This window comes from Pelodiscus sinensis, chromosome 15 (assembly GCF_049634645.1).
Source record: "Pelodiscus sinensis isolate JC-2024 chromosome 15, ASM4963464v1, whole genome shotgun sequence".
Classification (NCBI taxonomy): Eukaryota; Metazoa; Chordata; order Testudines; family Trionychidae; genus Pelodiscus; species Pelodiscus sinensis.
Window position 1 is genome coordinate 31,682,782 of NC_134725.1, and position 14,513 is coordinate 31,697,294.

The 14,513-nt window shown below is 43.5% G+C and overlaps 1 protein-coding gene and 1 long non-coding RNA gene across 13 annotated transcripts in view; both read left to right on the forward strand.

Moving 5' to 3' along the window:
* Positions 1-14,513, forward strand: part of PITPNM2 (phosphatidylinositol transfer protein membrane associated 2) — a 263,306-nt gene that overhangs the window by 38,875 nt on the left and 209,918 nt on the right. The window lies entirely within an intron of this gene.
* LOC142818509 (uncharacterized) lies at positions 1,970-13,458 on the forward strand. Its single transcript, XR_012896009.1, has 2 exons — positions 1,970-3,289; positions 3,352-13,458. It is a non-coding gene; the product is annotated as an uncharacterized LOC142818509 (long non-coding RNA).

Sequence of the window (14,513 nt, forward strand, 5' to 3'; positions counted from 1 at the left end):
GGGGGGGGGGGGGGAGACAGCACTGTGGAGACAGTGCTAGGGGGAACCGGCTTTTAAGCCAGTTCTCCTCAGAACTGGCTCCTATTCCCTCCCCCCCCCCCCCCCCCCGCCCACTACTGCCTTTCATACAGAGGAAACAAGGTGGGGGGGAGGAGTGAGTAGTTGAGTGCTCCAGTTGAATACCCAATAAGGTTATGGTTATCGGGTAGTTGAGAATTCGACTGCTCACTTACATTCCACAGCAAGGGTTCCAAGTAGGAATAATGTAACAGTGTATATTTTTATATTTTTTTAAAAGTAGTCATGTTCTAAGACAGGAGTGGGGATCACCCAGGTGCCAGATTTGGTCCCTAGCTTGCCTGGATCCAGCCCCTAGGGCTCAGGGCTCCTCCTCCCCAGCATTGGGAAGCATGTACTGGCACTCTTGCCCCCGCTGCTCCACGCCTGACTGAATTTTCTGTAGGTCAGTGACCCAAAAAAGGTTCCCCACCCCAGTTCCAAGAGAAGCCAGTCTTTAGTTTGGGCAAAAATGTCTGATCCACCAAGGGCCTCAAATCATAGGAGCCCCCTTCTCCCACACTAGGGACATGCTGAAATGCCAGCATGATGAAGTTTTCTGCTCCTTTGCTTCTTGACATGGGGTGTGAGTGGTTTCATTCCAACCGAGAGCTGTGGAGGGCATTTGCTAGTCTCTCAGAATTGCTTCCTTTTTCTGTTTAATGGAAAAGATCCAGCTTCTATCCCTATATGTCCCTCCATAAATACATCAGTTCTGGACATGCTACGTATTAACGTCCAACCTCTGCACATGCCATCTGATATAGCAGAGGGAATTGGAGCAGGTGTGAGGAAAGATAGAGCACACTTGATTTTGCAGCTTTAGGTTGAAATGATTGGCTCTGGAGAAGCCTCCCAAGCCAACTCTTATCCTAACATCTGTTGCATACTAATAAAGAATCCTACTGAGGAAGACTTGTTGAGAGCTAGGCTAAATCAAACAGCACTTTTGCCAATTAAGTTGATTTATACCTTATCATAATAAGTCTTTACAAAAATGTACTTTATTGTAATGCATGGAAGCTTTCAGATGGATTAATTTCTTTTTCGAGTGATGGTCCCTATCTGTATTCCACACATGGGATATGCATCCACACCTTCTGGAATTTCTTGCAAGCAGTATCCATTTGCCCCTCCATACACCATAGCTCTCCTTGTGCTGAACCTAGGCTATAAAGGGCAGTGCAGGCCAACACTTCTCCAGTTCCTTCTCACTGTCACATGGTCTGAGTTGGTATCGTCAGTGTCCTTAGTTCCTTTTTATTATGCCATTACTTTAAGAGAATTGGTTATAGTTTCATTTATAGTACTTTTTATAGCATAGATAGTATTTTCTCTTCTCCTGGGGATTTCCCCCCCCCAAGAAGTCTGGAATTATGTCCAGGACCCCAGGGTTCAAAAACTGTTTCCTGGCCTTACTTATTTTCTGTTAGAGAGAAACATCAGTACTTCCTTAAGAAGCTTACATTTCTTCCAAGTGCAGCATCTGCCAATCTCCTCCCCTACCCCACAATGAGCTTGTGAGGATCAGAAACTGAAACTCAGAAAACACCTCTTGAAAAAGGCAATGAAGCCTCAATCAGATGCAAATTGGAGAGCAGTCCCCCCATACATAGGGTTGCCAGATGGTTTAATCAAAAATACCGAAACCTCCTCCCCCCCCCAAAAAAAAACCCCCCCAAATAAACACTGTTGAGAAAAACAAAAGCTGTCGAGGGGGGGAAAAAAAAAAGACCCAGACAGTTATTAAGCCAAAAAAAAAAAAAAAAAAACCCCAGCATGGCCCCTTTAAAGCCTTTGGAGGGGTTTTTTGCTGGCGGCCATCTTGTCGTCTTACTCTGTGTGGGAAGAGAGCTTCCAAGTGGAACTAGGTAAGCAGGGAGGAGGGGGAGTTCGGAGGGTCTGAGGGGAACCTGGGGGGAGGGGGGAGCGGATGCTGAATGTGGTAGGGTTGCCAGGTGTCTGGTATTTTCGCCTCATTGCAAGTGGGGAAAAAAGCAGAAAATACCGAACATTTTAGGTGTCCGGTATTTTCTGATTTTTTTTACTGGACAGGAGGAAAAAATATCAGACCATCCGGGTCAATACTGGACACCTACCAGCCCTATCCATACAAGGCCTCAACAGGCAGGCAGTGCTTCACTGAGCATGAGCTCAGGAGTGGAGGCTATCTGTGAAGCCTCAAGAGAAGGCTTCACAGGAAAGTAAGGGATGCTTTCATTGTCAAGGGGTAAGTCAAGCATGCTGTGTCACAAGTGTTGATGTCTCAAAATTTTTTCACAATTCTTAATTGTGCGTATGGGTGTTGGAGACACAGTATCGGCACACCATTCACCCTTCCTTTTACGGTCTAATACATCCAACTTCACATCCTGACTAACACTAATGTGATGCCTCTTACATTCACCAACTTTATTTTTAAAAACATTGCAGTTTCCTTAGGCTTTGGAAGGGTTGTGCAACATACAGTATCACAATACTGTACATATCAATCAGAAATGAAATGTACTGTAAAGGATGACACAGTGGGCATGCGGTATCTTAGCACAAACATGACTCCACACAATGAAGACAGAGAGTGTCAATGCTTGGCGCAAGTATTCCTCTGCATCTGTGCAGCATGCGAGTTGGCTGCTTTCTTTGATTTGTGTTCAAGCGGCTGACTTGTTTGAGCGATGATTTTTGAGCAATGGAAGATCAGGGAATAGGAGGACTTATAACAGAACAGTTCCTAAATGAATCAACTACATTCATGTGGAACCAACTTATACCAGGGCAGCTTATAGTTGCCTCAAGCCTGCTCAGCACTGCACTTCCTAAAATGCTTCTCCCAGACAACCAGTCCTTCCCCTTTTCTGGTCAGGTTGGACCCAACTGCTCTGCTGAGCAGCTCTTTATAATAGGGCTGTCCCAGCAAGCTGCCCTTTGATTTGCTCCCTATAAGCCTCTCTCTGTTTGGAGGGGTTTGCACAGACTCCCTCCTGTCTGCTCTTAATGCTTCCCTTAGTGGAGTGGGGGCAGTCGCCACACTACACTCAGGGTATGTCTACACTACCCTCTTAATTCGAACTAGGAGGGTAATGTAGGCAAACCGCACTTGCAAATGAAGCCCGGGATTTGAATTTCCCGGGCTTCATTTGCATAAGCCGGGCGCCGCCATTTTAAAATCCCGGCTAGTTCGAACCCCGTGCCGCGCGGCTACACGTGGCATGGAGTAGCTAGTTCGGATTAGGTTTCCTAATCCGAACTAGCTGTACTCCTCATTCCACGAGGAGTACAGCTAGTTCGGATTAGAAGCTAGTTCGAGCTAGCGGGGTAGTGTAGACATACCCTCATAGACCTAAAGACAAGTCATCTACGTCTAAGACTTTCCCAAAAAGAAGCAATCCCTCACCAAAGTCACGAGAACCAGTGTGCTTATGTGCTAAGGTCTTAGGCCCAACTCAGTCTTTTCAACAAGAGGAAACTGTGGTGCAGAAGAGTACAGATCTGACAGTTCTTGAACTGGCTCTGGTGGTGAAGATGTGGATAGGTACCTCCTAGTGCTTCTGTCCATTTTGGAGACCAGGGTGGTACCTGTTATCAATGCAGCCCTGGAGGAAGCAGAATGCCATGTTGACCAGTCAGGATCTGGCTCCACCAACAGATTCTCTTTGTACTCCAGGATGATCAGAGGCATACATCTCCTTGAAAGACATCTTTGCTCTCCCTTATTTGCATTTATATCTGTTGGGGCCATCTATATTTCAGGACATTGTTAAACCAGAGACTGAGTCTATCACAAGGAGATGAAAACATTACCCTATGGAACTCACCAGCCTCAACGTGCAGACCTCAGTACCATTGGTCCCACTACTGATCAGGGATCTAGTTTTTTGATTAATCAGAAGCTCTGCAAGAGTCTCTGAAGCATTGAAGAGAGGTGTTCCTGGAGAGAATTTTAGAAAGTCTAGGTTCCAACCTCCATCCAGACTCAATTAGACAAGCCTTATTCAACTGAGATGGTATCCTATGCCATATAGTTCTCCTCTGCCAATGCATCCATCATGTAGGCAGTAATGAGGATGTTAGCTGTACTCCAGACATCTATCACTTCTTTGCTCCTTTCAAAGAATTTGGCAGAGATGGGTAAGTTGGATCTGGTGCTGATGGTTCCAGGAACAACTTTGTCATAGCCATTGGATGAGGCAGTCACTCCATCTTCTGTTTGGCATGCCCCTGCTTCTTGTGTTCCTGCTCTTAAGAAGGTCAAGAAGCATTACTGTGTCCCATCCAAGGGAGTTTCTTATAGGGAGTTTCTTATAGGCATCTACATGGATGTCCACAGGGCAACCAATGTTTTGCCCAGACTTTTACCTTTCCCAGTAGTCTGTGTCAATCTTGAAATCCACATTGACTATCATGAGGTATGTGCACCACTTAGAGTCAGTGTTAGGCTTGATTACAGCAAGCACGTATCTAACTCTAAAAACGTTTCAAGCCATGAGCATGGTCTTAAACCAGGTCATTTTCAAATCCAGGCTATCAGTCAGAATTTGCTTTTCCCTCCTTGGTGAGATGGCTTCATGTATACATGATATTGTTCATCAGGTTACATCTGTGATATCTTCCAGCCAGGCTTTTCTTGCTGTATGCACAAGAGTAGAGTCCCATAAATAACAAGGTCATAATTCCATTCAGGATTCTAGGCTCACTTAGCTAGTGGACAAAGCTGGAGAAAGTTTGGGTAGGTATCCCTTTCCTCACACTGACACTTGTGACCAGCACCTCCCTTTTGAGTTGGGGGTGCACGTGGGCGATTATATGGCACAGGGTGTCTTGAACCCCTCAGAAGCACACATATTTACTAGAGCTCAGGGCAATCCCTTGGACTTTTAGTGCCTTCCTCCCACTTATCCAATCCAAACATGTTCAGATAATGTTGGACAATATGACAAATGCATTTTATATAAACATGCAAGAGGGAATGAGATCTTGTGCATAGAAACAGTCAGTCTTTGGAGCTCAGGCTGCCTGAGCAGACACTTTTCCATGAATTATGAATGGGAGATTCATGATTTGGTTCTCAGTGATATCTTTGCTCAATGGGGAAAGCCAGGCTGGAAAATTACTTCCTTATAGGTGAACAGGAAGCTTCCCTAGCACTGCTCCAGAGTGGCCCTGGATAAAAACTCTCTGGAAGTGCCTTCGAGGTGCTGCAGAAGGTCACTGGGACTGGGTTTTCTCTCCAGTTCCTTTGTTACCATAGCTTTTCTGAAAATCCACTGAGAGATCTTGGGTCATCCTCATCACTCCCAACTACTCGTAACAGTTCTCACAGCTCTGTCGAGGCCGTCAGTACAACCACCCATAAATATCCTTACATTGCTGGACTGTCTAATGCACCACAAGGGCAAGGTCATATCGCTGCATTTTAGTGACTTTGCAACTCAGAGTTCAATATTTGAATGGGCACTGGAGATACAATGTTCATGTCCCAAGAAGGTGCAGTCCATCCTTAACCAAAGTAGAAAAGCTTCTACAAGGAACTATTGCTAAGCTAAACGACGCATTTCTCCACTAAGGCTCATCAGTGCTATTTGTCTCTGGAATTTGCTGCCATCCCAGATATTAAAGGGTACATTTACCCTTAAGCCTTCAGGTCATGGAACAGGTGCATTTAGCAGCTAAGCCCTTTCCATTCTTCAGTGGATAGCTATATAATCTTTTCATGCCTGTCCCATGAGAAGGTTTCTGAAGGGGATTCTTAGATCTTTTCCACCAATGGTGAAGTTCGTTTCTTAGTGGGATCTTAGTTTTACTCTGTCATTTAAGATGCCTTTCGTTGCATGTGTTCTGTTACATCTGTTTGCAATTATGATCTTTCTGATATTTGTGATTTTGATGGGAAGAGTTAGTGAACAGGAAGTGCTTATGAGGAGTCCACTATCTACTACCTTCCTATAAGCAAAAGGTCTTGCTAAGCCCCCACCTGAGATTCATAACCAAGGTAGTTTCTGAGTTTTATGAGTCAGATCATCCACGCATCTGTATTTTTTCCAAAATTGCATGCCTTGGAAAAGGAGAGCGAGCTGCATTTTCTTAGGAGGGGTTTGGCCTTTTATTAGCAAAGAGCCAGAGAACAGTAGAAAAGACACCTAAGCTATTCGTTTCCATAGCATAATGATCAAGAGGTCAGCCTATATAATGCAGACTTTCAAAATGGATCTTCGGTTGTATTACCTTTTGTTGCCCCACTGAGAAGGCAAAGGCCCATTTTACCAGGAGGCCAGCTACTTTAGCTGCATCTTTGAATGTCATGAATATAACAGAAATATCTAGGCAGTTTCAGGCCCACTGATATGAAGTGATGTGCGGAGGTCTGGGGGGAGGGAAGAGAGTGAGCTGCCTAGCCTGAGGCACCACTCCCCCTGCCCAAGACACTGTCCCTTCCAGGGGTCCCCGTCCCCCCACCTTGCCTAAGGGCCTATTGAGGCTGTTGGCCCCGCGGCATACTTTCACTATGAGACCATACATGCTGGTACCGTTGTCAGCTGTGGCTATGACTGTGGGAACTGCACTACTAAGATCCGTTCTCACTTCCTTGTCTTTGTACCGCTTGGTTGACTACTGCTATTAATCTCTCACATGTGGAAATAATTCACCTAGGGGCCATCTCTCTCTCTCTCTCTCTCTCTCGAAGAAATGAATGTTACTTACCTGTATCGGGAAGTCCTTTGAGTTGTGTGGTTCCTGTCTGTATTCCACTGCCACTCTCCATCCTCTCTGCTACAGCTTCATTGTACTACAGGAAGTGTGAGAAACTGGAGAAATGTCCGCCCACAACACCCTTAAGTTTATGCCTTCAACGAGGATCATGAGTGAGTGATGGCACATACGTGTGCCAATGGACATTGTTTGCAAGAAGTTCTGGACTAAAGCACATTGTGCACATGTGTATCCCGCAGGTGGAATAGAGGATAGGGACCACAAGTTTGGAAGCACCTGCAGTTACAGATAAGTAACCTCAATTTCCTGAATGACCCATTAGTGTAGCCTCTAGTGACTTTAAAGATGTGTTGTTAATTTAATTCCTTCACTTCCAATAAAATTGTCTTTGTTTTCACTTCAGTTTACAACAGACTCACACTTAAAATGGGGTGAGGAGGAAGGGATACTAAAATGTTTGTAGCTACTTACATAGAGAAGATTCTGAGAGAGAAACGCACTACCCAGTTCTACCATAGCATCTGAAAGCTTGATATCAAATTACAAGCAGATTCATCAGGGGAAGTAGGATGGTATCTTATTTAGGCAAAATGTTGATCATTTCATAATGTGGGAGAAAGGGAGAAACAGCTACAAAATGTTTAGACAAAAATATGCTTGCAGGAGATACTTAATTTAAGAATCTCCTTACAGTTCACTGAAATTCCCAGTGTTGGGTGTGTGATCACATCCAGCCCTGGTAGCTCACCATCGAAAAGTGCTAAAATGTTACTATGTTAAATGTTACAGTGGACTCTTGGTAGTGCCAGAAAAGTTTTTGTTATAACAGTTTTAACAGAACTGCAATAAACACGATAGAAGTTTGACAAGTGGCAGGGGCAGTGTCTTCACTGTAATCTAGCACAGAAATAGTTCCCACATCATGGTCCACCGAGCAGTAGCCAGCAGTTTGCAGAAGGCTGGCTCGTCGCGTTCTGCTGTCTCCCACTTGTTTTCAGTGCAAAACTGCATTCAAAGGAAAATACATGCGCTATATGTTATATACTAAGAGCTACATCGCTGTCTTTCTTTTGGGAATATGTGAGATATCTGATCTAAGGCAACTGTTAGTACAATAATATTAAGGTTTCTCCTTTCCCCAATCCTCTTCTCCTTTTTCTAAATATATTTTTGTTTGATGGGTTGTGAGAAAACAGCTAGTCCTATGAAATTTTGCATTGTTACTTGAAATAATCTTACTGATTTTTAAATATATAAAATATTACAACTGTCTAGATAAAATGGTCTTTATGTTTGTTGTCTTTTGTTGGTATAATTTATTTAATATGGAAACAGTAAAAGTCCCTTAGAAATAAATGACACTGATGTTAATGCTGGATAAATAAATAATGTTCAGTGCTATTACAATAAATACAAAATTAATTTCTTAATGAGATTATTAGAACAATAAATGTAGACCTAAAGAGACATACTTATATATTCTAGTTCTAAGCTTATGTTTATGGGTGTATAATTAAATGTTAGGTAATAACATGTTAGTCATTGATCTTAGCTAATAACTAGATTTCGGCTGTTGCTAAGAATGCCAAAATGTCTTTACTGTGAGAACTTCTCTCCACCGCCAGGTTTATTAACATTATTAAAGTATCTTCATGTACCTTGTGCTGACTCTGTGTAGTACATTTAAATCCTAAAATAGCCTTTTAAATAGGATCATCCCTGTCTTTCAGATGGGGCATTGAGTAAGTGGGTTATTCTTTCAGTCTCCAGCCTCAGAAGCTGGCCCAGTTGGTAAGAGAATTGTGGCTAAAGATGGATAAGGAAGAGTAATATGTGTACAGCTTCCTAATTCACTGTTGGGATTGTATATCCTGTTTTGTGATTAATCATTTTCTACTGTTGGGAATCATATATCAGATAACTCATTTATTCTGAGAGCTTTATTTCATATAAAAAAGCCTCATGGCTTTTACAGCTCTGTACAGCATTTTATATAATTAAATTGTAGTTTTGTACTGAGGATTTTTGGCATATCATTTTCAATAGTACTTCTAGTGTCAGGGACCAGAAATTCAGTTGCTAGCAGTAATAAAAGCACTTCTTAATATCTTCCTCTCATGTGTGCCTTTGTTTAAATTATTAAATCTCTGCAATTGTGACTATCATAATGCTGTCGTTTGATGTCTTAGAAAAAGAAAAAAATAGTGTTATTTGGGCAGAATAATGCAGTTGTAACACACATGACTCTGAGTTCTTTGAGTTAAAGGCTAAAATGGTTCTGATAGTTGACAGAGATGCATAGTCCTGTTCTTTTGATGATGATCTGTGTGAATTCCACCAGCATATTTGTTTTTCTCTAGTTACCCAAAAGTAAACACTGCTATTTTTATGAAGATGTGGATACACTGGAACAATGCAGGATAAAAAATTCAGCTTGTTAGTGAAGACAGGATTTCTGGTGTTTAGATATGGGGTTTTAGAGTGAGTTAACCTGGGCTCTGTTATGGGAACACTTGCTGTGTGACTGTGCGTAAGTTGCTTAACTTCCTTGTGCCTAGGTCACTTGTAGAATGAGTGTACATATCTATTTATGAGGTACCTTTTGTGAAGTACTTTGAGATCCTCAGATATAAATCACTATAGAAATGGAAAATGTTGTTTTATTTCTCTTTTGAAGGAGTAGGGAAAGGTATACAGAAACTTGATCATTCCCTTGAGAATCTTGAAATCAAGACTCCTGCAGGTACTGTATCTAATGTTGAGTCAAATATAATTGTATATATCAAATATAAAAACCCAGTGTATGACTTCTGCAAAATGCACAGGTGTGTATACCATTTGTGTTTTAAACACTATGCACATCTTTGTTTTTCCTGTTCACTGCTCATTGAACAAGTCCCTTGTGCCCTGTTGTTTTTGGCTCAGTAACAGATGGGTAAGTGGAACGTGCTGAAAATGAAATTTCAATATCAAAAAGTGATGTGCCTGTTTTTCACATTCACTTAAAAAAAGCCACCTTCTTTCTCACTGTTAATTATTTGTGTTCTCTTGGCTCCCACAATATGCCAGGCATTATCTACATGGTCACGTAGTCCAGCCTAGAAATAGATGATTCTTCCCTTTCTGAAATATCATGTGCCTGAGATGAGGAAGCAAAGAGATCAATTTCTTTCCCACGTAGGCCCATCTTCTGGGCTTATAAACATCTCTTGCCAGCTCAGTGGTATGGCCAGTTTGTAGACACTGGAATGTGGACTTGTGAGGTGGCTTTTTTCCCCCCCATGTCAAGCCAGAATACATCTCAATTATTTATTTGACAGTTGGGATTGCTGACATTTGCTGGACAAAATTTTTTAAATTGCATCATGTCTAGTTTCTCATTTCACTGCCCCGACTGTGAAGCCTTGCTAGGACTCCCAGGAGGGTGGTGGCTATACAAAGATGTGTGATGCAGTCAAAGTTCAGTGGCACTGTTACTTGTCTGAGAAATATGCCCAAGTGTATTGCAAGGCTCTAGAGCTCTGTTCTGGCAATGGGATCCTGTGCCTGTGGAGCCCCATGAGCTCATGATGTCTGCTACAGGAGACCTAGATTTGAGGTGTGTAATAGATATGTTGGGTCCCTCTCTCCTCAGTGCCAGCTTTGATTGACGGGGCACAGAGTGATAAGTCTCTGGCAGAATCCAAGGGTTTAATGGACTCCTGTGAGGAGAGGGACACTGGGCTGGACAGACTCCTGGATTTCCTTGTCCCTTCCCCTCCCCCCTCATTTTTCTTGCCCTCTCTGAACCTGATTCCTTTTCATTCCCTTCCACTTTCTCCAGCCTCAGCAGATGATGCCTATACTGCTGCCATACTCTCTTGCCTCAAACAATTAAGGGTCCCGTGGCACCTAAAAATGTTTCAGTTTTATTTGAGCATAATCTTTCATGGGCTGGATCTTGTTCAGTATGGAGCAGCCTCTGTCCATGGAGAGCCTGGGTGCCTTGCAGGCAGGGGCTGTTCTGGTGGGGACTGGGAGCTAGTGGCCCCAGTGCGTGGCTAGTCCCAGTGGTGGTGAGTCCCGCAGGCTAGGGGCTGGTTAACTGGTTAAATGCCAAACTAATGTTTAACTGATTAACAGGTATTTTACATCCCTAGTCCCAGAGCAGGGGGCTCTGAGAGAAAATACCTTGCATTGTTCAACAGCTGCCCCTCCAGTCAACTTAAAGGGACATCTTCTTAAACTTGTTCTGCCAGGCGTCTTTGGACCTTCTATCATTACAAGCAACCTCTAACTCTCTGTTTATTCTGTGCTTTTGGTAGATCGTTGTATTCAGTTATTGTCACTGTTTTCTGGGGCGGTCAGTTAGCACAAAAGAAGATAACTTGAAAAGACCTTTATGAGTGTCACCGGGAGAGAGCAGAAAAATTTTGAATATGAGGTCTTGAATTTTGTTGGGTTTTCTCAGTTGGAGGGCATTACTTTTAGCAGTTGTGTTGATGGGCTCAGTTTGAGAATCCTGACTTAACTACATCAAGGAAAGTCAGGAGCAATTAAACTGGGTATTGAGACTGGCAAAGAATTTAGAGTAATGATAACTCTGGTAGATTCTCTGGGGAACTACATTCTATGAAGAAAAGTGCTCCCCAGGGAAAGCTTGGTTCAACTTTTTTTAAAAAACATGTGATTTAAAAAAATATCTTGGCTGAAGGTGAGTGTCCATTGGCAGATCAAGTTAGGTTTCCATTCAACCTAAATGAAAGGTCACCATCCATTTTGAGATTATAGCCCAGAAAAGGTCCATGGCATAGCACAGTCCATTGTTTTCTCAATGTAGTGCTTTAGTTAGTGTAATGCTTCCAGGTGGCTTACAGAACTCCTTCTGTCACATTGATGGATCACTTATTAGTTTTTGAGTTATGCTGCCTCTTAGCGATAGCTCAGCCTAGAACTCTTTTCACTGTCAGGACTTCCAGATTTTTTTTGACAGTTTAAAATAAAAGCATTTCCGAGTGCTCCTTTGCATCTTTCTTGCCTGCTTCATGTCCCTTTTGAGGTAAATTCAACAGTGACCACATTTTGCAGAGCAGTAGGCTAAAAGAGAAGGGTTAGAACCAATTAATGTCAGCTCTTGCTCTCACAGGAAATAAAAGCAGGGATAAATTGGAACAATAATTGGGGGCAGAAAGCACCTTCTGCTCTGCACAGTAAAGTGAGTTTATTTTACTCATGTCATCTTTAATACCGTCTTAGTATTATTTCTTTATATAACGAAGCACAGAGGCTGCTTCAGGGCAAGGGTTGAGATTTTGGAAGTTGAGTTGAAAATCTTCCTTTCTTTAGAAGTTGCCCACAGTCTGACAAAGTTTGAGAATCACTGACTGTACCATATGGTAAACCATCTTCATGACTTAAAATGATTCTGTCCTTGTTGGACAAATTGGGAACATGCTGTCCTATATCCAGAACTAAAAGCCTATGAACTATTGTTTCAGCAGGATGAATAATAGACAATTAGCACTGGCACCTCTTCTGATGGAATTAGGCAGGAGTGGGCAATAGTTTTTGACGGGGGGCCATTCCAAGAACTGGTAAGTGGTCAAGGGCCACAATCTTCCATTATATTAATGGAGGAGGTGTGGGGTCTGGGATGGAAGTTGGGTGCAAAAGGGAGTGTGGTATAAGCAATCAGGGTGTAGGCGGGATTTTGGGGTCTGGGAGGGAGTTTGGGTGAAGGAGGCAGTTGTGACCTGGGACAGTAGACTGGGGTGCAGGAGTTTGGGTTGTGACCTAGGGCAAGAGGGGATAGTGACCTAGGGCAGGAGATTGGGGTGCAGGGGTTTGGGTTGGGACCTTTGGCAGGAGGGGTTTGTTTGTGATCTGGATCAGGGGATTGTGGTGCAGGTTCTGGGAGGGGATATGGGTGCAGGAGAGGGGCAGAGGGTTTGGGTTATGCGGGTAAAGGGGCAGGAGTGGGGGGCAGAGGCAGGCTCTGGCCAGGACATTTACTTGGGTGACTCCCGGTCAGCAGCCTAGCAGTTTCTGAGGTAGCCTGCCTGCCTGCTCCGCCCCCACACATGCCCCAGGAGCCTCATGCTTGTGTGAATAATTGTGAGTGGCAAGAGGGATGTGTGGTGCTTCATGTGCTGCCCATTGTTCAAACAGGCAGATTCCATTGGCTGATTTCTGGCCAAACACCAGCCAATGACATTGTGCTGGGGGCGGGGGCAGCACCTGAAGCTTTTCTCCCCTCCAGGCTCACAGTTTTGAAAGGGAACTGACCCAGCAGCTGCTTTTCTGAACTGTGTGTGGGGCGTGGCGAGCAGAGAGCCTGCCTGGGGCTCCCTGCAGCGTCCATGGGCTGGATCTGGCGGCTTGGCTGGCCAGATTTGGCCCACGGGTGGTATTTTGTCCAAGCCTGGAATTAGGGGAGAAAAGCCATCTGTAGTTTGCTCCCTCCCCCTGTATTCTTACAGCACGTCTGGGCTTGAGATGTATTAAGCTATCCTGGCTTCATGGGATTTTATGGATCCTCCATATTTCTAGTCCTGATCTTAGTTATATATAGCACAGTTCATTGCAATATTCACTCACGTGGATTTACGCTTCCAATAGCAATTATCACACTGAATTTCACATACACACATCTTGTTGTTCAATCAGATGTGTGGTGTCAGCTCACTTTTTCAAGACTATGTGGGGGAAAAAAGGGAGAAAAAACCCGCACTAAAGTTACTGGTACAAGCCTCCGAAAAATGGTGCTTCATATCCGTGTGGTGCTTGTTGCCATCAGAAGTGGATTGAGGGCTGAAAGTGGAAGTAATTCATTAACTCTATTTTTTCCTTTTACTTTTTTGTGCATTTGGGAAAACTCTGCTGTGTGCTGCAAATTGTGGAGTGTGTGAGTTATAATTCCAACTCCAGTCTGTCAAGTGAGGAGTTTGACTAGATTCCAAACTCTGCTTCACAATGGGTTGTTCTGCTGTCAAAACCTCTCCTCTGTTTACAATGAAACAAAGCTCACAAATATTTTTCCCCAGTTGCTTAAAAATTGGTCACCCTCACAATTTCCCAGAATTGTTCTTAGTATGATATCTTTAGTGCGTTCAAAATGTGTTTGTACATCTTTTACATGGTTTTTATGATCTCTTTAATTGTACTGTCACAGGGTGGCTAACTCCTGTAACTAAAGTAGATCCAGCTCCCCTGTGCCAGAGCAGGTGCTTGTAGCTGGGCTAATTAAAGAGGTGGGGTTGCAGTTGTGGCTGAAAAGGGTTTGAGGGAGTTCCCAATGTTCCAGTGAAAGGTTGGCTGTGAGAAGGAACTGGCTGAGAGTGAACCAGAACCAGAACCCTGGTAGAAGCAGGACTTTCGAGTCCCCTGGGCAGGGATGAAGTACAGATTCTAAGCTAAGAAATATTTTGTTTTTATTGTTTAAATTTGGACACAAAAAACCTGCCTAAAAGAGACTTTGGGTGTGTCACTGAGGCCCCCTAAAGCCTCTGTGATCTGTGATGAAGAATGCAGGCACCTGAATCAGCTTCTAATTCCAGGGGAGAATGAGGATCATTAGCAGAAATGAAAGTAAGGGGGTGAGCCCTGGAGCGCAGCTCCAGCAAGATCTGGCAGAGTTATGGCAAAAGCCAATGGGGAGCTATTTAAAGAGACGGCAGGGACTGGGTTGTGACAGGACAGTACCTGTAAGAAATTTAAGTTACTTTCTCCCCTGATCATTAGTGAAAAAGAAAAGAAAGGGACTCCAAGTT